Raw genomic sequence first — 21,370 nt, 5'->3', positions numbered from 1 at the left:
CTGAACTCCCAGTAATCCCCCCCCACCCCCCATACACACGACACTAGTCACTTTACATGGACACTGTGAACCCTATTTGCACTAATTAACTTTAAATTTATATTAACCATTTCATTGTTTTAACTGCAATACATCGTGCTGCTATTGATATTTGTACTAGTCATAATCGTCATATAATAATACATTTTTAATTTTTATATTGCACATACTTTATATTGCACATACTAATATTTGTACTGTTTCTCTGTTTACTTGTCTTTTTTGGAGCCTTGCAACAAAATCTCGCTCAACTGTATACAGTCCCTGACAAAAGTCTTGTCGCTTATCTATTTTGTAGAAACACCCTTATTAACCTGACTTTTAATGATAAATTGGTGTAAGAAATAGCTCATATGAAAAGCTAAAACCTCCCAAAGGATGTTCAATGCACTGAAATAAATTAGTTTCACTGAAAAAGATTTATTATTTAAACAAGACAGAAAGGTCAATTTTGGCAAGACAAAAGTTTTGTCGCCTTACAAAATTGAACAAATTTACTACAAATACTAAAATATGTCCAAATTAAATATGGTGCTGTGAGATTCAAATTTAATATCTTGTATGACTTCCTGAGCTTGAGGACTGCATCCATGCGGTTTGGCAAGGATTCAGACCATGTATTGATGAAGTCTCAGGAATAGCTAGGAAAGCAGTCTTGCATGCCTCCCAGAGTTCATCATATTCTTTGGTTTGGTCTTCCACGCTTCCTCTTTCATCCTACCCCACATATTCTCATGATGTTCATGTCTGGTGTCTGGGCCGGCCAATCCTGGATCACTTGATCTCTTCGCCTTGAGGAACTTTGAAGTGGAGATGGAAGTATGCAAGGAGCACCATCCTACTGGAGAATTTGGCCTCTTTTATGGTTGGGAATATAGAGTTAGCTAAGATTTCTTGGTATTTGAGACTATTGATGTTGCCTTCCACCCTGCAGATCTCTCGTACACCCCATACTGGATGTAACCCCCCATGATTTTTCCGCCACCAAACTTCACTGTTTTCTGGTGAATCTTGGTCCATGCAGGCTAAAGTAGGTCTCCTGCAATATTTGCGGCAACTGTGGTGTAATTCAACAGAAGATTCATCTAAAAATCCACTTCTTCCACTTCTCCAGCATCCATCCTTTAGCAGGCTGTGGGCCTTGGCACATGACACACGGTTTTTCAATTGTCTTTTGTTTAGTGCTGGCTTCTGGGCACTGATTCGACCATGGAGGCCATTTCGAGACAGAATCCGACAAACCGTTCTGGTTGACACAGGGACTTCAGGGGTCCTCTCGAGCAGTTGTCTTGCGGGGTCTGCCTGACCTGGGCTTGTCAAAAACATCTCCATTGTCTTCAAGTGTTTTTTTAATCCTCTGTACTTGACCAAATGCCACACAGTTTTCAATTTTCTTTTGTTTAGTGCTGCTTCTGGGCACTGATTCAACCATGGAGGACTTTCAAGACAGAATCCGACAAACTGTTCAGGTTGACACAGGGACTTCAGGGGACCAGTCCATGGAGCCTGCTGCAGTGAAAATGGGCTGGCCTTGGATTTTCGAGCCAACAAACAGTCCTCTCGAGCAGTTGTCCTGCGGGTCTGCCTGACCTGGGCTTGTCAGAACCATCTCCAGTGTCTTCAAATGTTTTTTTACCTCTGTACTTGACGCTGAGACACATTGAAGGTGTCTGCCAATCAGCAGGGATCTGGTCTTCACCTCTGATAATCAAAACTTTAGTCTCAGGGTGAATCTTAGGCATGTTTGCAGATGTCTAGTTGCAGTTGATGTGAAGGTCTATTGTACTGGGTTGTTTTTATACACACCTGAGACCTGATTGATCCATTATTAGTCCCAGGTGAAGCTCATATGACAAGGCGACAACACTTATGTCTTTGCAAAAATTGACTCAGTGGGCTTTACCAAGTTGGGAATATTAGAATACTTTTTGACAGTTTCTTTTTGCACTGAAACATTATTACAAAAGCTATTGGGATTAAAATGAACCATTTCTTGTAAATAAATCTTGATTAGAAATATATTTCAGCGGCACTTCAGGTCAATTTGTACACAAGCGACAAGACTTTTGTCAGGGACTGTATGTGAATGTGCAGTTGAATGACAATAAAGTGTTAGTAAAAAGAAATTTTATGAATTATTCCATTTATATACTGTATCTTTGTTTCATGCCTGTTTCTATTGCACTTTGTCACAGTTGTTTTAGTTGGCCATTTAACCAGGATCAAACATTACTGTTTCGTCCTCAATCAGAGTAAATGGAGAGCAGCCACATAACATAATGATCATCATATTCTCATTTCAAATGATGGAGTAACTCTACCAGGAAATGGGCCTTTATGGATGCAGTACCAAGGTCATTCATTAAAATGCTCCTTACAGAACATAAACAACTCAACAAACGGCTGAAAAACAGATCAAGCGCATCGCCAGCGGCTGGATTTGGATGAGAGTTAAAAGACTAACTTTAGCTTGCATCTCGTCTTGTGTTTTTAGCTAATCTAAACCGTGTTAAATAGTGCTTTGAGACCTGGAAACAGCTCTTTTTGTAACATCTTTTACCAGACATAGCCTTCACTAAATCCTGTCCAGCCCTAATCTAGGTTCTTTGGCTGTGAAGGATACTGTTTGCTGCAAGCTTTCGCAGTAGCAGTGGCATAAAGCCGGAAATGCACGCGCACACACGCACACATACACACAAACACACACACACACACACACACACACCTCTCGCTGACACCCCGGCGTCTGTTGGCATTTGTGCCTGCGTGCTGGGCTGTCACTTGCTGTGTGAAATAATGCATGGGCTCCAGAGCAGGGCCACTTTCTCCCTCTCATTCTCCTGAGTGGCCTCAGAGCGGGGGCCGGCTTTGTCACAACAAGCAGCTCGACTTAAAGTCCTCCTCAAACCAAGATCCCCACCGCTCTGGAGACAAGACCAGTTAATGGAACCCACTGGCTCTTCTAACCCCATTTCCATAGTGCAGTGAAATAAAGTAAAGAGGGGGAAAAAATGGAGAGAGTAAGAGGGGGAGAGGGTTAAAGTGGACACCAAAAGAGCAATCTGTGAACACACTGCAATTTGTGCTGACGGGGCAGGGCCGAAAATGACGCCTGACAGCACCATGTGATGAAAATAACAACCGCCATGCATAATGCACAACACTCTCCTTCTACTGAACCAAACACTCTGGACTCTCCAGGACCTCGCTGTCCCTCCTAAAAAGCCATCCACTGGGGGCTTCTTATTTTTGACATCTCTCCCCAATGACAAGGATCGTCCATAGGCAGTGAGCATCCTTTGGGAGAAGGGTTCAAATTATGTGATGGCCAGTGGTGATAGTGATATCCTGCTCTGGCGTCAGAGGTGAGTTGTTTGCACTTGATCTGCCCAGTGGGTCCCAAGGGGGGCAGGAATTACCCTGTCATGTTGTTCAACTGTTAAACAAACAAATGAGCAGAGAAGAAAGACATGATGTGGAGGCCTGGCCATGGCAGCCAGAAGATAGGATCCTGTGCTTGGAACCTGTGTACTAAATCTGAGTCCCTGTGGTAATTATCAATATCAATGTGACATCTCCAATCTCCAACTTTAAAAGAGGGCTTGGTGGATCCATATCTAAAGTATCAACACTACCGATACGCCTGCAGCGGAAACGAGAGGAAATTGGGGCGGGTCTTATAATACATCCATAAGCGGGAGTGGATGGCTAGCAGAAACAAAGCTCCTTGAGGAGAAATGGATGAACAAAAGGGTCTTTTAAATGGCAAGTTAAGTTTCAAAGCCCTTCCAGATGCTTCTCTCCACAGGACTCAAGTTATTTACATGTACTGTCGATGTGAACTAAGTTACCAACTGCATAGCATTAAGCTCACTGAGTTAGGATATTGGTTGTCTGGCTCAACGACAGTACATTTCCAGGATAATTCTGGATTGATGTAATTGGAATCATTTCTTGTTTGACATAGTGAGAAATAACTGAATTAAACCGTCATAATATATTATAATATAATAATATTATAATATTTGTGTTCAGGGCAGTTCACACCATGAGCTGACGTCCTCAGTAGTTTCACACACAGTGGGAATGTGCAGAGCCCAAAGGGAACCTAACAAAGAGCAGCTCTCGTAGCTTTCCCAAGTTCTTCTGTCGGTTCCTGACTCGCGACAGAAGATGAAAAAATGGGTTAGAAGAGGTGCAAACACAAGCATTCGCCTAGGAGTGAATAAGTCACACTGGCATGGTCTGGAGAAAACAACTACCCACAAGCCCCGTGGTGAAGTGTGTGTGGCGTGGCGTGTGCAAATATGAAACGATGTCTGCAGCCTGTTAGCGAGTCCTGCCGAGCGCGGCGGCGGGGAAACCAACACGCCAGGTCCCAACGAACGGACTGTGATTCACATAGACACAGCCGCCACTCCAGGGGCTGCCAGGGACTACACGGAGAGCAGGGAAACTGTCCAAGATGCTACTGTAGGCTGGAAGGCTCTTATGTAACCAACTTCATCCTGTCGTGTATAATCCCCCCCCCCACACACACACACAGTATCTTTGAGACATTAATAAGTCATAACTCCTCTACACCCCATCTATCCTCATTAACGGAGGAGCAGAGTGAGTTAAGCTGTGGTGAGTGGCAGGTAGCAGTGTGTGTGTGTGTGTGTCTGTCGCATAACCTTGCAAGACCCTCAGGTGTGAGTTGGTGCGAGTGATGCGCATGCGTGTGTGCCATGTCACACCGCTGATCACACCGCGTGCCGAGGACTGTTTTGTGCCTTCATGGGTGCCTGACCTCCCGGCTCTGATCGGGTTTCATCCAGGTTGGACTGCTCACAGGACTGGAACTGCTCGCTTCAGTTCAGCTCTCTCCTGGCTGATAATTCCTGCTGCCCCAGTGCTTTTCCAGCTAAAAAAGCAGTTCTTTTAGGAGTAAGTGTATTGCAGAAATTCTTGCTTGCATTCTAAAATCAAGAATCCCAGTATTCTGGTGCTATATGTGTCTTTACTCTTATCATTTCACTATAAGATACTTTTCCATTACTTATAAATTGTTGTCCACAAGGCAGCAACTTACAATTATTTTCATTTTTGATCAATCTGCCTATTAATTTCTACATGAATCCTCTGTTCCATTGATTACCAATCACAATGTCCAAGAGCACAGGTGACATCATCAAAGAACTTTTTTGTCCGACCAACTGCACAGTTTGACTTTTTTGCTTGAAAAAAGTGATATTTGAACCATTAAATCGATAATCAAAATGTTCTTTTGGTCGACTGATGGATTAACTGCTGCAACACTTATACGGAGTCAAAATGGAAACTGGAGCCTAAAAGTGTAAAAAAAGGGAAGATTTTATTTTGAAATCTCTTTTGTATGGGTTACTGAGTGGGAAAAACAAAACATAAACAGTGAAAATGCTGTAATGTTATGACTACCCTGCTGTTTTTCCAATACAGCAATAGAGGACTGTGTGTTTGTGTGTGTGTCAGTACATTTTAACAGACGTCCTAAACTGTGTTACCTCTTTATTTACACATCACACACACAACACACACACCCACACACACACACACCACACACACACACACACACCCACCCACACACACCACACCACCCACACACACACACACACACACACACACACACACACACACACACACACACACACACACCACACACACACACACACACACACACACACACACACACACACACACACACACACACACACACACACACACACACACACACACACACACACAACACACACACACCCACACAGGCTGTCTGGGCTAGTACTTTGGCTTTGTCCGCCTCTCAGATTAAAGCTACCGGGCTAATTTGCTGCTTTGTCGCAATTCCTGCATAATCCGGCTCTAATCCTCACCGACTCGATTAAACAGCCAAATCTCCAGCTCAGTATCTGGCTCTATCTGCCGCACTCTTCATTTGTACTCCACTTTGTCCCTGCCCTTCCTTTCTCTCTCATGCTGCGACCTCCCCTCCACCTCTCGACACGCAACAAAATCTTCTTTATCTCCTTTGCGTCGTCTGCCTCCTTCTCTTTCAGCCTCTCTGTCCCTGATTCTGTCTTTTGTCTCAGCGTCCCCCAGATGCTTCTGTTGCATCTGTCTTCAGGCTCGGAAAAAAAAGGTGAACAGTGTTTCTGCAGCTGGTCCATTAGGGCACCTTCAGAGGTGCTTCAGGTTCCTTTAGCAAACTCTTAATAAACCCCAGCTCTAAGTAATATCTCCTTTTGGTTGAGCAGTTTTAAGTTCCATGTCTGTCCAAAAGTTTTTTATTTTTTATTTATAAAGCCCTACTTTAATGGAAGTTGTTGAGCAAAAGAAGTGGATTTTCAATTTCTTCTTTTTTTTTCAAAAATCTTGCTTAAGAAAAATCCTACTGCATAGCTTTTGGAGCTTAGACTTTCAAGGAGTTTAGTGAGTCATGTCTCCTCAAAAAAATATTTAAAAAACATCTCAGCCATGCAGTCGAGAAAAAGACAAAGATTTTCCCAGTTGAAACATGAGCATGCTCATTCTGGTGTACTCAGGAAGACCTCTTTGTACCACTAGTGCCCAAATAAAAACTAGTGGGCTCACACATGCACACAGGTCTCTTTTACACCTTTGAACATAAAGAATCTGCCCAATTAAACTGTCCTCCCCAGATAAATGACAAGCGAGTGCCCCCAAAACAACATATGTTTAAATTCAAGTGACGAAGAATCTCCTGCAGTCAAGGGAATTATGGAGTGATAAAGTCTGTGTGGGAACGAGGCTGGGTGGATGGATGGGTCTCCTTTCAACATGTTTTCTCTAAAAACCATGACAACAATCGTTCTGTAACCTTAACCTCGGGTCACCATTATTGTAATGATGATGATGATGATAATGATGATGATGATGAAGGTCCCCAAACCTTGACTTAGTGTCTTTTAATCCAAACCCTGCTATTTCCTCAACCTCAGCAAGGATTTTTGTGCCTGAACCTAACTGAGCCTTAACCATAGCGCTGGCAAACCATTAATATTGCATTGCCGGATCTTCCCCCACATATAAATATATAAAACGTGCCGACATTAGGCATTTCCCTGCATTTATAATGGCCCATTTAAAATAATAATAATAATATATTTACACAGTATATTTTTAAAATATTCATTCATCAGAATCATTTATAATGACAAAGAAATAATTCCGATAACTGAATATTTAAAAAATTGAAACGGACAGTCGACCACGTTATGAGTGTTGGCGTTGCATAGTTTGTCCACCAGAGGGCACTCTACAATGTCCCTGTTTTTGTTCAAAAGGACTTTAAGTTTCATATGTTAAGTTTGTATTTTTTTTACATTTTATCTATCAGAACTTTCATATATTTTGATGTTCTGTAGTGACAATAAAACAAATTATTATCAGATTATTTTAGTGAGAACCCCTAAATAACTACAAATAACTAATGTTAGGGAAATCTGTTTTGTAAAGCATTTCTGGATTTTTCCAATCTACAAAAAAAAAAGCTACAGTGCGTAGTTTCTGTTGCCCCCATGAGGAATTCTTAGTAATGACAACAACACTGTCGGCATGTCCACATGATACAAGCCTCCCGTGACCCCCCCCCCCCCCCCCCCCACACACACACACACACACACACACACACACACACACACACACACACACACACACAGGAGGACACGGAGGATGAAATAATAATTAAAAAACATGATGGACTCTTTGGAAGACGTCATTATTTTCACTCGAGGTTCTGCATGCGAATGTCGCCGGACAACACCCAAGGGCAAGGTCAGCTATGGAGAAGGCTCTGTCACCCCAGGTCTTTGTCCTGAGTGAAGGAGACAGGAGGATGGCATCAGAGGAGCGGAGGCAGTGGTGATGGAGCAGGTCAGTGAGGTAGGACCGTGCCTGGCTATGGAGTGAGGAGAAGGACGTTGAATTGGTTCCACTGTGGGACAGGGACCCAGTGGAGGTTTTGGAGGACAGGGGTGATGGGATAATGCGGGCGTGAATGGGTGAGCAGACTAGCAATAGAGTTGTGGATGTACTGGAGTTTATTTAGGACTTTGGATGGTGTAATGGTGATATGTCCCAAATTTGAGGGGAAAAGCATGACATTTGGTACCCTTGCACAGTTTGGGATGATGAACATTTTCTGAAATGGAGCCAGTGTAGAAAGACCTCGAGGGGGCCAGGGTGGACATTTTACTTTATGCCATATCCAAATTATGCATTTTGCGTCATATGATATTGCAGTAGTCAACTCTGGACATGATTAATGCAATAGTGTGCAACTATTTTATGTTAATGAACGTCCGTTACATTCAAGCCATTGCCAAATGAGTTGCTCCCAAGCTAATTAAGACTATCAGCTTCACACAACTCTCTCTCTCTCTCTCTCTCTCTCTCTCTCTCTCTCTCTCTGGCTATGTTTATTAAATGGTGCAGTCTGGCAACTTTTGCTCACAGAAACTCGAGCGAAGGTAATTACCTCGTGCTAGTTTTGCATCACGTGGATGCAACAACAGTGTTGTTGTCATTACTTAGAATTCCTCATGGGGGAGACACTATAGCTGTAAGGCATGGATCAAGGGATCTTATTTAGTCAAACAACATTCAAAACTCATAGTAACGTTTTGACCTTGAGCGTGGGTCGTGGAGAATCCTGTTTTCCAATGGGAAGCAATTTATGCATGAGCAGCCGCAGCTGTGGGCTACAGGTGAATTGGTTTCTGAAGTGCAGCACGGAGCATAACAATGACTTACCTCCACCTGGAAGTCAATGTGCCGGATCAAGAGACCCAAACTCGAACCATTCACTGTGTTTCACCTCTTCTCTTGTCCCCAAATACCACCCACTGTAATATTTCACTTCTTGTAAGCTTGTTGTTGTTTACATCACAACACCATGCTTTCTCTTCTCTGCTGGTTCATGATTTATTAAAAAGCATTGGGTGGTGTCACGCTTCACCTCAGTGCGCATAACCCTGGGCTGACATCACCCCCACTAAGAAGTTAAACTAGGCCAGGACAAATCAACCTCAGTGCACATTGTGTCATTTCACTTGTTTTTAGTCAGCTGCTTTTTCTCTGTAGTTGATCCCTGATAATATGTTTTGAATAGTATATCAATAATCACCTCATATATATGTATGATATTTCGAGTATTTTGACTAATTTGTAAATTGCATAGTTTGTGATGATTTTATTATATTATTAGATATTAATACGTTGGCTTTAAAATGTCTAAAATTGTTGCATTTTTTACATTATGCTTAATGTTTCCAGTAATGTTCAAGTCTGTCGAAATCTGTTGTTTTATTCAATGACACGGAACATCATTTGGGCTCAATGGTGTTTTTTGTCTCCGACGTCGCCTCCCAGGCAGCTAACTAAGGTAGCAGACAGGGGCAAAGGCCCTGCAACTTAAGAAAACACATGCAAATGGACAAAACAACAAGAAAACAACTTAATTTAATTTTACTTAATTGGCCACATGACGTTAGCTAACGCTAGCTGTATGGGGAGTGGTCTAATCTAATAGCTAGCTAGCGCACCCCGCTGTACTTACGCCTCACTCCACACCGCTAAGACATTTCCCCAGGATGAGAGCGGACAGCAGCTACCGGCCAAGGCTACGGTTAGCTTCAGTTAGCAAGTCAAATCCAGCCAGCACAGACCTGGATGCTGCTGGTTTTTTAACAATAAAAGACAACACCCATAATCCCAAGCAACTTCAAAACGTCCTCAAGAAGTCTATGTTTTCAATGTGCGGAAAAGGATTAGAGCCACATGTGAAAAGTGTGTTCTTAGAACTAGGACTTTTAACTCAAAACTCAAATACATTTTTTACATGTGGCCCTAATCCTCTTAACAGAAGAAAATTACAAATTGTGCAAACTGTGCAGTGTTCTTATCTTCTCACCTTTATTGGTTACACCTGATTAAACTAACACCTTTAACAGCTCAATATGCATGCAGCTTTCAGATTGTCACACATCTAAATGTGAGAGCTAACTGGTTATGGAAAACCATCAGATTTTGACCCAGGCGGGGTTCAAAGCTTTGATAACGGAATGTAACTGAGTGCAATTGCTATTCCGAAGCAGGATTTTTTTTTTTATTGATTTGATTTCACACGCCATGTTGAAATGAACCACACTCGGACGTGCACTACCAACCATTTACATAAGCCATTCATCAAACACTGAAGGGAAGATAAATGAGCCGTCGTTTAGTGATAATAATCAGACATTACAATTCTGTGTGTGTGTAATTGTAAGCCTACAAGGTTGTATCAGTACACTAGGGGTGCATAGAGGTTTTATGAGTATGCCAGTCTCCAGTCTCCAGTCTTATCACACGCTTGTACCAGGAATTGATTGCTCATCTTCTAAACTTTGATGGAGAAACAAAAAGTTTGATGAAGGACAACAGTCTATTCACCATCTGTCCTCATGAAAGCAGCAGGCATTTCATCCTCACTTTGAATCTCAGCTCTGTTTTACTGAGGAGCTGCACCTATACCATAGCTCAATCCACTCCAAATTAGTAGAATCTGAAGCTGAAGTTGAGAAAAATGAATCTCTTTTTATTATTAGTGCTCTTACTTATTGTCTAGAAACCTATAATGGCTAAATGAAACATATTTACTAAAGTAATTCAAGTCCACTGTTGTCAGAAAGGTACACAAATGTGCATCCACTTCTTATGAAATGAGTTCACGTTCCCATTAAAACATCAAATAACACCAGCGTCATTTTACTATTAGAGGTTTCAGCAATGGGATTTTTTTTTTTAATCAAGTAGGTGGAAAATGGCATCACACTCTCAGCTCCCCAACTCTTCCTAATGGACCACAGCACTAACTTCTATAAAATGTTTTTAAGTCGCCTCATGTTGCCTTGATGACTCACATATACAGTATGAAAACATGGTTTAGTGTCAAAGATGTGGCCGCGGCTGCCTTTGTAATGACGCCTTAACTTTCTTCATATTTTAAGTGGTATTCATCTTACTGCCTGGACAAGTGGACACATTAGCAGTGACTGACATGGAGAGAAATGGAAAAACAGTTTATGATGACGAACCCTGCATGGTTCTGTCACGTGACTTGTAATGATGAAGGAATCTGCAGCAGCCGGCGAATTATGAGTAGCTGAAGAAAGTGAGTAAAAGAGGGAGAGAGAGGTGGGGTGGCTGTTGCGGGTAGAAAGACAGGGAAAAAAATTGCGGTTGGCATTTGACAGCTTGGGTCTATTTTTAACACGGGGAGGAGGTAAAAGACAGATGAGCGACAAGTTTCGGCGGTTACCGGGAGTTCTGATCGTTTCTCCTTCGCCTCGCTGTGTGATGTCTCGCTCACTGACAGGTAGTGTCAGGAGGGGAGATGACACAGAAACTAGTATTCCTCTGCGAGCTCCGTGAGCATGCCAACGCTGTTATTAAACGGAACCTGTACCGTTATTTTCCCGGTGATCCTGAAAGCGGAGGAGGTGTGCTGGGGGGACACTTAAGAGAGAGCGATTACTGATCAGGCTAGGCTTTCCTTTCGTCCTCCCAGAGGATGCGTGTTAAAATTAGTGAGTTTGTATGTGTGAACACGTATGCAGGGGGGGGGGGGGGGGGGGGGGGGGGTACAGTATATGGATCTGCCATCATGATCAAAGTATTCCCATAGAGGTAATCGGCCGGAGTATCACAAAATTGGTGTGTGGGTGTAAGCCAAGAGTAAGGGAGAATGATGTCACCACGATGCAGGGTCTCCAAGAGGGACGAAAAACATGTTGCATCTAAATGAGGATGTTCATTTCATATGACAGTGTGATGGAGGCATTTAATAAGGTCTTTGTGTGCATGTATGTATGTATGTATGTAGAGCATATGTGAGTGTGGCCTATGACAGGATCCCTCCTAGCACTACCACAACCACTGATGGTTCATCCTTAATCTCCTTTCCTTTAATGAGTCAAATCTACATCACTGCATATAGGAATTCAAGTTCCTTGGGGACACAGAAATAGCGTGCCAAGAGGTCAATGTCCTACCTCATGTAGATTGCCAATTGCCTTGAGGACATCATGCATGAATCTGCATAAACAATCTGCCGAGTAAAAATATCTGCACAGAAAGTGAGCACTTTGACTAATTACTCTAATGTCTGGGGTTAATGGGCTCTCACAGATGGTTGGCCTCAGAAAATCAGTGAATGTAATGACCAGTCACTAATGAACACTCAAAACATCAATGATGACACTCAACTGAAAGGCTTTCTGTCTGTGAATTCTAAAAACAAAAGGCTCATGTTTGTCAGAGACTCTGCGTGCGACATGAGAGAACTCTGTTGCTTTGTTGTTCAAGTGCCGAGCGTTTCTAAATTCCCAGTCCTGAAACCGAGTCAGCAATAAGCTAAACTGCCTCAAACCCTGATTTAATCCTAATAGATCCTGTTTAGCATTCAGTTGAGAGACTTCCACCTCTTCAAACACGTGAGGGGAGATTATGGGGGCTTTCGGTGCCTCAGATGTACCGTACTTCAGAGCATACATGAGAAGAGAGATGTATGAAGGTGGAGTAATGTGTTTTTCTGGCAGTATGGGGGACAGCGAAGGAAACAGTGACATTTAAGAGACCAGCCTTCAACACTGCACATACAGTAGCATTCTGTCAAAGTTAGGATTTCCATTGTTCTCTTGAGTCATGAAGTAGACATGTCAGTTTATGTGCCATTGTTGTTGGGCTGAGGAGTCAGAAAATAGAGCTTGCGTCAGACATTCACTGCTAGGAAACTGATCTAGCCTTTCCGTGGGCACATTCATGGTGACTTTCACAATTAACAATGGTTGCATGTGAGGACAGCTGGACGCCTTGTGAAAGGACTTACTGCAAGTGTGTTGAAGTGTCCCTAGGACAGAAATACAGCCCAACTAAAACTCCTGGTTTAAAGAGGTACAACAGAATCAGTGCCCAAAACAGTATTTGTTAATGTTGTAGTCCAGCATTGCCAGACCTACCTCCACAGTGCTGTGGAGTAAGGTCTGGCCCCAATACAGTAATGTGTGCTATTTAAATGAGCTGATACATGGTTACCACATTGTCTCTTACCAGTGTATCTCTGTGTGTACTTTGTCCCCAGCAATCCCACATATCAGTCCCAAAACGTCCCATTTAGAGAGGAAACACCCTAAACATATTCTTTGGAAATCTTTACAATCGTTCCCACAAAAAAAATCAAGCACGCCTGCCTTGTTGCACAATTCTAATAGTTTGGGGTCACTTACAAATTTCTATTCCACTCCATTAGCTGATCTGAGTGGGTGGCTGATCTGTAATACAATATCTACATTACCCATTATCAGCAACCATTCCTCCAATCATCCAAAGGCACATTATGTTTACTAATCTGATATCATTTTAAAAAACTAACTAGAAAAACGTTGGAGAACGCTTTTGCAATTATGTGAGCACATAATGTAATCTGAAAACTGCTGCCCTGGTTAAAAAAACAATGCAACTGATCTCAGCTGGCATTCTGTCTATAATGGAGTGCAATGGAAATTTCTAAGTGACCCCAAGCTTTTGACCGGTAGTGTGTATGTGTGTGTATATATATATATATATATATATATATATATATATATATATATATATATATATATATATATATATATATATATATATATATATATACACACACACACACATACATACATACATACATACATACACGCACACACAAGCACTTTACTTGCTTACTTAGAAATTGTGTCACCCTGCTGATGGGGTCATCAGATCAGAAAACACTTCTATGCGTCTTTCTAGAGTGCATGGAAAAATGACAAATTGTGTCATTTCATTAGCAGCACTTGTGTGCAAATGACTGTCCAATGACTGTCGTTTTGATAGATGGATAGATAGAAAAGACTTTGGCACTTCATCTGATGACGCACACATGTTTTCTCTAAGGGATGTTGTCCCTTGGACTGAAAATGAAGAAAAATAAATCCAATTATTACAGTGTTGGCAGAAATCCCCCTCCATATTGAAAAAAGGAGTATATTAGCAGCGTATTAAAACATATCCACTCTCATGGCGATCTGTGAGGGAGCATTAGCCAAAGGAGAGTGGAGGGGAGGGCAGGCAATGTGGGAGATATTTTCAATAAATAGTAATTACACTGTATATGATGGAGCGTGGCGAAGATGGGGAAGGGAGAGTTGGGGGGGATGTACCTCTGAGCCATTATCGGAGATAATGACATCAACTGAGCCCTCTCCGGAGTGTAGTTGTGTGTGACAGAAAAATAGATAAGAACTTATAATTACATACACCACCAAGGGAGGAAAGGAGCAGTGAGAAAAGAAGAGAGATAAACGAAGAGATGGAGGGGGATATAATTTGGAAGGAATGACACACACACACACACGCACACACGCACACACGCACGCACGCACACACGCACGCACACACGCACACACGCACACGCACGCACGCACGCTAGTGTAACAAAGCCCCGTCCTGGCTGACCCGACACACACTGATGCTGATGAGATGCTGGAGCTGAAGCCCTCAGGAGAGATGGGATGAAATAGAGGAAGAGGAGGAGGAGGAGGAAGAGAAGGAGGGTTGGATGACAAGATAAAGAGGAAGAAAGGTGGAGGGAGAGATGTAGTAATTTCTGATGAAAGACATGTCGAGATGCTTGCGGGCAGAGATGGGTGCTAGAAGAGGAGAAAAGGAAAAAGGAAAAAAAACATTCTGAACAGATAAGTCTGTCCCTCTCAATCAATAAATAGTGAGAACAAATGTTACTAATTAAATGGCTTGCGCAGCAGGAGGGACGGACTGCGGTGAGTGCTGAGGTGAGCGGAGGTCCCGCCCTCATGAACAACATCACCAACACAAGCTGAAGGAATAAGGTGATCTGCTTTTCCACTGGAAGTGAAATTCACATGCTAGCTGCCAAGTCAAACTTCAGGTGTTATTTTGGTGAAAATAACTCAAAGGAAATCCAAAAGTAGTGTAACGCATTACAATTTAGAGACAGTAATATTGTAATATAACTAATTACTGAAAAATGACAGTAACTAGTCATCTATAATATATTCCTTTTTGGAAGTAACTTGCCCAACACTGATCCTGGACCGTGTGAACAGCACCTCTGTATGTTTGTGGGACAATGACAGACCGACCAGATGGAAGCAGCTCTATGTTCTATGTTCTAAATTTTCTTATTATGGGGCGGCTGTGGCTCAGGGGTCGAGCGGTCGCATGCCAATCGGAAGGTTGGTGGTTTAATCACTGGCCCTGCAGTTTGAAGTGTCCTTGTCCAAAGACACTGACCCCCCTGCCACTGGAGCGTAAATGCGTGAGTGTTTATCTGATGAGGAGGTGGTACCTTGCATGGCAGCCTCGGCCACAGTGTATGAATTTATGGTGAGTGGTTCCTGTGTAAAAGCGCTTTATAAGAACAGTCCATTTCCAGCACACGCTGAGGGGTTCGGGGTTAGCAGAATGAGCTTTGGTTATTTCATGGTCTTTGTTGCATTTGGAAGTGGGCTAGAATTTGTTTTTCAGTAAAGCTTTATCCATGACCAATTGTAATGAATCAGCGGTTCTCCTTTACGGCCAGTGTGCTTCATGAGTGCCTCGCTTCTCCAGAAGTTTAGTAATGGAAAGAACAATCCCAAAAACTTTCTCCAAAGGGGAAAACAGATTTCCTTGTGACCGAATAGCCACATCTGTGCTTACATCTGTGAGTGTCTTTTTGTCTGGTAACAGTGGAGCTGCATTTTTGGAAGACGTCTGTGTTTGTCTATCATAATATTACATTATGCATTAATTATTGATGCCTTAAATGAATAGTTCAACCTTCTGGAAAATGTGCTCATTCAAAAGTTAGATGAGAATATCTCCTTTATTACCACATTATATAGCCTCTGTTTAATCCATACCAAAGTGCTTAGCTAAGATAACCATCTCCAGACATGAGCGTCGTATCCTGGACTTCACATCTGCCCATTGCATTTACTACGTTCTATATATGCTTTGCAAAGAAAGCTAAAACAGTTCCCTTATACGTATACATGGGTTTTTTCTGTATTTATTGTTTATTTCACATTAATCTTTAATATGCTGGTTTGTTTTGTTTATGTATGGACCTTCCACCAAAGCAATTTCAGCATAAGTAATTGTGATGTTATTTACAGAAACCCAACAATTTACAGAGTACGGTCTAGACCTGCTCTTTTATGAAAAGCGCTGTGAGATAACTGTTGTGGTGATTTGGCGCTAAATAAATAAAATTGAATTGAAATTGAATGGAATAGGTGAACTTATTGATTCTTATGCCGATTAGGTCTTGCCAAGGAAATAAAATGTCAAGCTATTTCTTTAAAAAAAGACTCTGTATTATTTGCATCTAAATATAGAAAAAGTAAATCAAATTTGATCACAAAAAAACAACTCTCAGACTGAAAGCTTATACCTAGCGTTTGCAAAGACCTGATGGTGCAGGTTCTCTCTAAAGTGTAATTTATAGACGTATCAAAAACGTATTGCTGAGCTTTTGAATGTGATCTTTATGCTTGAAAACCACCAAAATAGATTTGAATTGTCTACTCCTTGATCTGTTTGGCCTTTCCTGAGCAGCAGGGCAAATCTTCATCACCAAATCGTGACACTGTACTGCTTGATCATTACTGGCATCCTCCTTAATGCACCTTTCCTTCCACTTCCAGAACAGCTAACGGGCGTACTGTAGGTGTGTGCCTAATGAACATGCCAGCATCCATAGTGTGAAAGTGGCGTCTACATTCTCTCCAGAAGGCCTCTGGTTCACCCCCCCCCCCCCCCCCCCCCCCCCCCCCCTTAACCACGGCTCTGATCAAACTGCCCTGTAGAGAGTCACTTTATAGTGTGTGACCTTGTTCAGCAACACTGGGCATCTCTACATGTTACCTAAATCCAAGTCTTTTTCATGGGTGTACGGAGATGTGTGATTATGGGAAAAAAAACTATTGGGATTTTGCAATAGGTTGGTTATACGATTGATATAACGATTATTTAACACGATTTCTCATCGACTTTTGGAACAATGTTGCGTTGATTATAACTTGAAAAGGTTCTTGTGTAAAAGTTATCTAAACGAGCCCACTGCTACTCCTTGGGGTTGATCCACTGAATTCTGGGAGATGGAGGAAATCAATAAGTGGTCAAGGGAGGCTTGAGAAAGGTCAGTCTAGCAAATCAACGCTCTATTAAACATACCTCCTGGAGAGCACGGAATGTAGAAGACATGCAGATGAATGGCATTTCAGTGTCTGAGTTTTCAGGGAGTTTTTTTTCCTCTGTTAGGTTTTTACCACTTGTGTCCTTTAGACACAAGTGGTAAAAACCTTACTTCTGCCTCCTACTGTCTTTCTAATAGCACTTCTTCACTCGTCGTGCTTCGCTGAGGTTAAAGCTCCAATGCCCTAAAGGCCTCTGCTTAATAGTGTGACTATAACGACTTGTTCCACAAAGCTGCCTGCTGCCAGTGTCACCTCATACACAATTTCTCCATCTGGCTTTCAAGCCACTGTAATTATACTTGAGCTAATGTCATTGTTCTCAACACACAGGTGTCAGTTGCCGTGTCTACAGCCCCTTTAAAACTCCCACTGCAAACCTGGAGCTGTATGTGAGAAATGCAAATGTCTGAATCAGTTGGACTGGACATTAATCAGACTTTACCCTGCCAGCTCCCGGGGACAAATTGTGTGTCCGATTGACCGGCCATTGTACAGAGGATCCACAGCAAGCAAGTGGACATATTGATGCCGTTTCTATCATGTGGCTGGAGCAAAACCGGAGAAAAACAAACAACTGCAGGTGATTCACACGAAGTTGGCAACAAAAATGTCTAACTGGAGAGACAACGAGATTTCAGTAAGGGGTAATGCCAAAATCCTCAGACAAATTCAAGGAACGGCAAGAGACTTTCTGTTCATGACCTAATTACAAACTGGCTAGCTGACACATTGTAATCTTCATCGTGTCTCATCTACTGCACGCTCAACCCAGTGCCGGCCCTTGCCTAAACCAAACAAAGTATTTCCAGTATGTGAGAACGCATCTGACACGCGGGTTGTGAGAAAGGAAAACTATGTTGGGAGCGGATTCCTCAGACATAGTCCAGAGTTCATATGAGAAATGCTATGACAGAAGAACTGCTTGGCTCTGTGTATGTCCACATAGCATGTGTGTGCATGCAGAGATCCTGTATTACATACACAACACTGTATATGACATTGAGTCGTGCTCATTGTGAGACATTGCAACCAGTGGAAACGTTTTTTTCAGATTGGTTTCAGCTAAAATAAATCAGATCCTTTCTTCACTGTACTCGGTTGAGTTTTGTCCAACTCAGCCTGCTTCCCTTTATGATGGCTGGGCTCTACGGTGCAAGTATGATTATGAAAAGTGATTTGGGGGCACCGGTATGAGCTGAGTTCTGATGCTCGGACTGGTAAAATACATGGATTTACTATGCTCAGATGTTAGCGAATCTGTCAGTCGGCTAATCAGCACCGGCTAAAATGACAAATGTCTACGGCAGCAGGTCAAATCAGCTGTCACTCGTTAAAGGGAAAATGGGCCATCTTTAATGTGGATCAAAATGTAGTCGATTGAAGCAACACATTCCTCAGCGTGTGCTGTAATGACTGAGAGATCTGACTTCACAGCTGAAAAATCTGTTCTTCCTGAATGCAGAACAGCCGTCTGGCATGCCTAAACTTGCCTGGCAACTCTGATCAGCTTTCTGGGATGGGAGAAGAACGTGCTCTGGTTTATTGGCAATTTTTTTAACCAATCACAATCGTCTTGGATGGCGCCAAGCAAAGCACGGAGGAGCATTGGTGCCGCTGCAAAATATCCTCAGGAAGGAACTGGTTTTGGTGGAACATGTGTATGTTCAAAAGATATAGACAAATATGAGAGTGACGTAACTACTTTAGCTTGGATTTCTCCAGGTAGCCAGAGGGCGTGCCCTAGATGCCGCTCAGAATCACAACGTCCTTTTTCTCTTCTCTTGTATTAGAAACTAGCTGCGTTTCCAAAATATTCGTACAGAGGATGTTATAGACGAGGATACAGTGTTTTGACTGATTCTGATATTCAGTCGTAATTATTCAAGCCTGAGTATAAGGCGAAGACACGCTGTTGTTTTAGCATTAAAACAACCTACATTTTGGTAAATGTGTCCACTAAAATGTATGGGGGAAATGTAATGCATTTATGTAAAGGAAAACACTTAATTCACGCAGCGGATGACAATTGAAAATATAAACGTAAAATGGAATATAATGTAGTAAAGCTCTCAGGCATTCTGTACTGCTTTCAAATATTCTCCTGTAGATCAACTTTGTTATCTCTGCTCTCTGAATCAACACGCACGATTTACCCTGCCCTCCTCTTTTGTGTCTTATGTTCGGGGAAGTGAGGTTTTTACATGGGCCTGTTTACATCAAAGATACATTAATGCATTATAATTCATCTATAGACCCCTGGATTTACAAAAGCTCAACATGTGTTTGAGGAAGATTTCTGCTCATGTTCAAAACTTTCTGCACATTCAAAAAAAATTCCACATGCTGGATATGTGCTTTATGTGTTCTATTTTTTAGAATATATTCAACAAATTTGCTTTTAAAATGTGATGGGGACAAAAAACTATCATTTTACAAAGTGGTGGGGAGTGGGACAGTCTCCAGCATCCCCAGCGTCCCCGGCATCCCTGGCGTCCCCGCAGCTACACTATGGTTTGTCTGGGAGTCAACCGTATCTTACACGCAATGCATCCTGGTACATGTAGGCTCCATGAGCGGGAGAACTCGGCTTTTCACAGTCAACATAGCACGTCCTGAGGATTGGCTACATTGACCACTGACCATGATTGGATATCCACATCAACAGTGGCGGATAGGGCGGATAGAAATACTTAGTAAATTGGAATGAAAGAGACAATTATAATGTTAGTCGCAATTATTTCTGAGGGAATTAATTGTACAGCAATATTTGGAATTGTTACAGCTCTATATGCCATGTGCGATAACGATATTACTTGAGATAAATAAATTGATACTAAAGTGTACTTAGTTCTGTTGCTTTCAGTATTCTGCTAAAATACAACAAATGCTTTTTGAATTTCAAACAAACGAAAGAAAATCATTTCCAGCATGCATTTCATTGAACAAATTGAACATTGAATTGAACGTTAAAGGCGCCATTAAAAGAATTAAAAAGCGAAGTTTTCTACAATCGACACAAAAAATGTGTGTTCTTTCGAGATATGTCGCAGCCTTTCATGTTGTGTTTCTTGTGCCAGTTGATGTCGCAATGATGGAAAAAAGAAAAAACTATATATCGTGCAGCCCTATTGGCGAATTGTCCCTTTAAGGTCCATGACATGTCAACGATTTCATTTCAAAGAACAGCTCCCTTAAAGAGAGGGGAAATGGGAAAAAAAACAAAACAGCGGCTCCCCAATGCATAGCTGATTGACACAGTGTGATTATGAGCTTCCCAAACACTTCAAGAAGAAAACCAGGATTATGTCAATGTCCCTGAAGTCGTAAGTGCATCAGACTCTAGCCCCCCACCCCCACCTAAGTACCTCCAAGTAAGAATAATTTAACACAGCCTATCTTGTCTAAGCCCATGCCCTCAATTCCCGTCTGTCCACAGCTTTATTAACTTTTTTTCTTTTTTGAAGGACAGGTTTAGAAGGATATGTGGCTGCGGTTGTTGTTGACCGCTGCTTGCAACATCTGTCAGCGGCACCGGGAGCGAGCTGCCTTTGCTCACAGCAGTGGTTTGGTCTTGGCTAACTGCGAGGCAAGACTGCCGTGTTCCGTAGCCTTTAGCAATCTTATAGTTCCAGTTTTGGTAACTGTGGACCCCGTACAAACCCTGACCTTAGGAGACCCTTTCAAAACGCATCAGTTAACAGCAATGGGGGATTTTTTTCAAAGCAGCCATTTTAAAATGACACAGCTTTCAACAAACAGACAATGTTCCATCTCCTCCCTTTGGAGGTTACGAAAAATCACTTGTACAATAAATAAAACACCCATAACAACATGGACCCTGAACCAACTACTATTGGCTGTCTTATTTTATTTTTTTAAACCGAAGAGCACAAAGCCAGTTTCTGATTGAGTGGCATAATAAAGAAAAGGAAATGTCTGCTCAATGACTGCAACATACGGCAAATGTAGTGTAATCAAATGTGCATTAAGCATGTTGTTTTTGTGGTAGATGGTGA

At 42.1% G+C, this 21,370-nt stretch overlaps 1 protein-coding gene and 2 long non-coding RNA genes across 3 annotated transcripts in view; 1 reads left to right on the top strand and 2 right to left on the bottom strand.

The window, feature by feature from the left end:
• LOC116701005 (uncharacterized) overlaps positions 1-8,456 on the bottom strand; it is a 21,679-nt gene extending 13,223 nt beyond the window's left edge. Inside the window, exon 1 of the long non-coding RNA XR_004334787.1 lies at positions 8,335-8,456. This is a non-coding gene — a long non-coding RNA (uncharacterized LOC116701005). The remainder of the gene's footprint in view (positions 1-8,334) is intronic.
• Positions 1-21,370, bottom strand: part of esama (endothelial cell adhesion molecule a) — a 75,224-nt gene that overhangs the window by 41,197 nt on the left and 12,657 nt on the right. The window lies entirely within an intron of this gene.
• Positions 2,264-17,820, top strand: LOC116701009 (uncharacterized). The gene is made up of 3 exons (XR_004334791.1): positions 2,264-2,273; positions 11,551-11,558; positions 17,738-17,820. It is a non-coding gene; the product is annotated as an uncharacterized LOC116701009 (long non-coding RNA).

This window comes from Etheostoma spectabile, chromosome 13 (assembly GCF_008692095.1).
Source record: "Etheostoma spectabile isolate EspeVRDwgs_2016 chromosome 13, UIUC_Espe_1.0, whole genome shotgun sequence".
Lineage (NCBI taxonomy): Eukaryota > Metazoa > Chordata > Actinopteri > Perciformes > Percidae > Etheostoma > Etheostoma spectabile.
The sequence above is the reverse complement of the archived record's forward strand: the minus strand, read 5'-3'. Positions and strand labels throughout refer to the sequence as shown.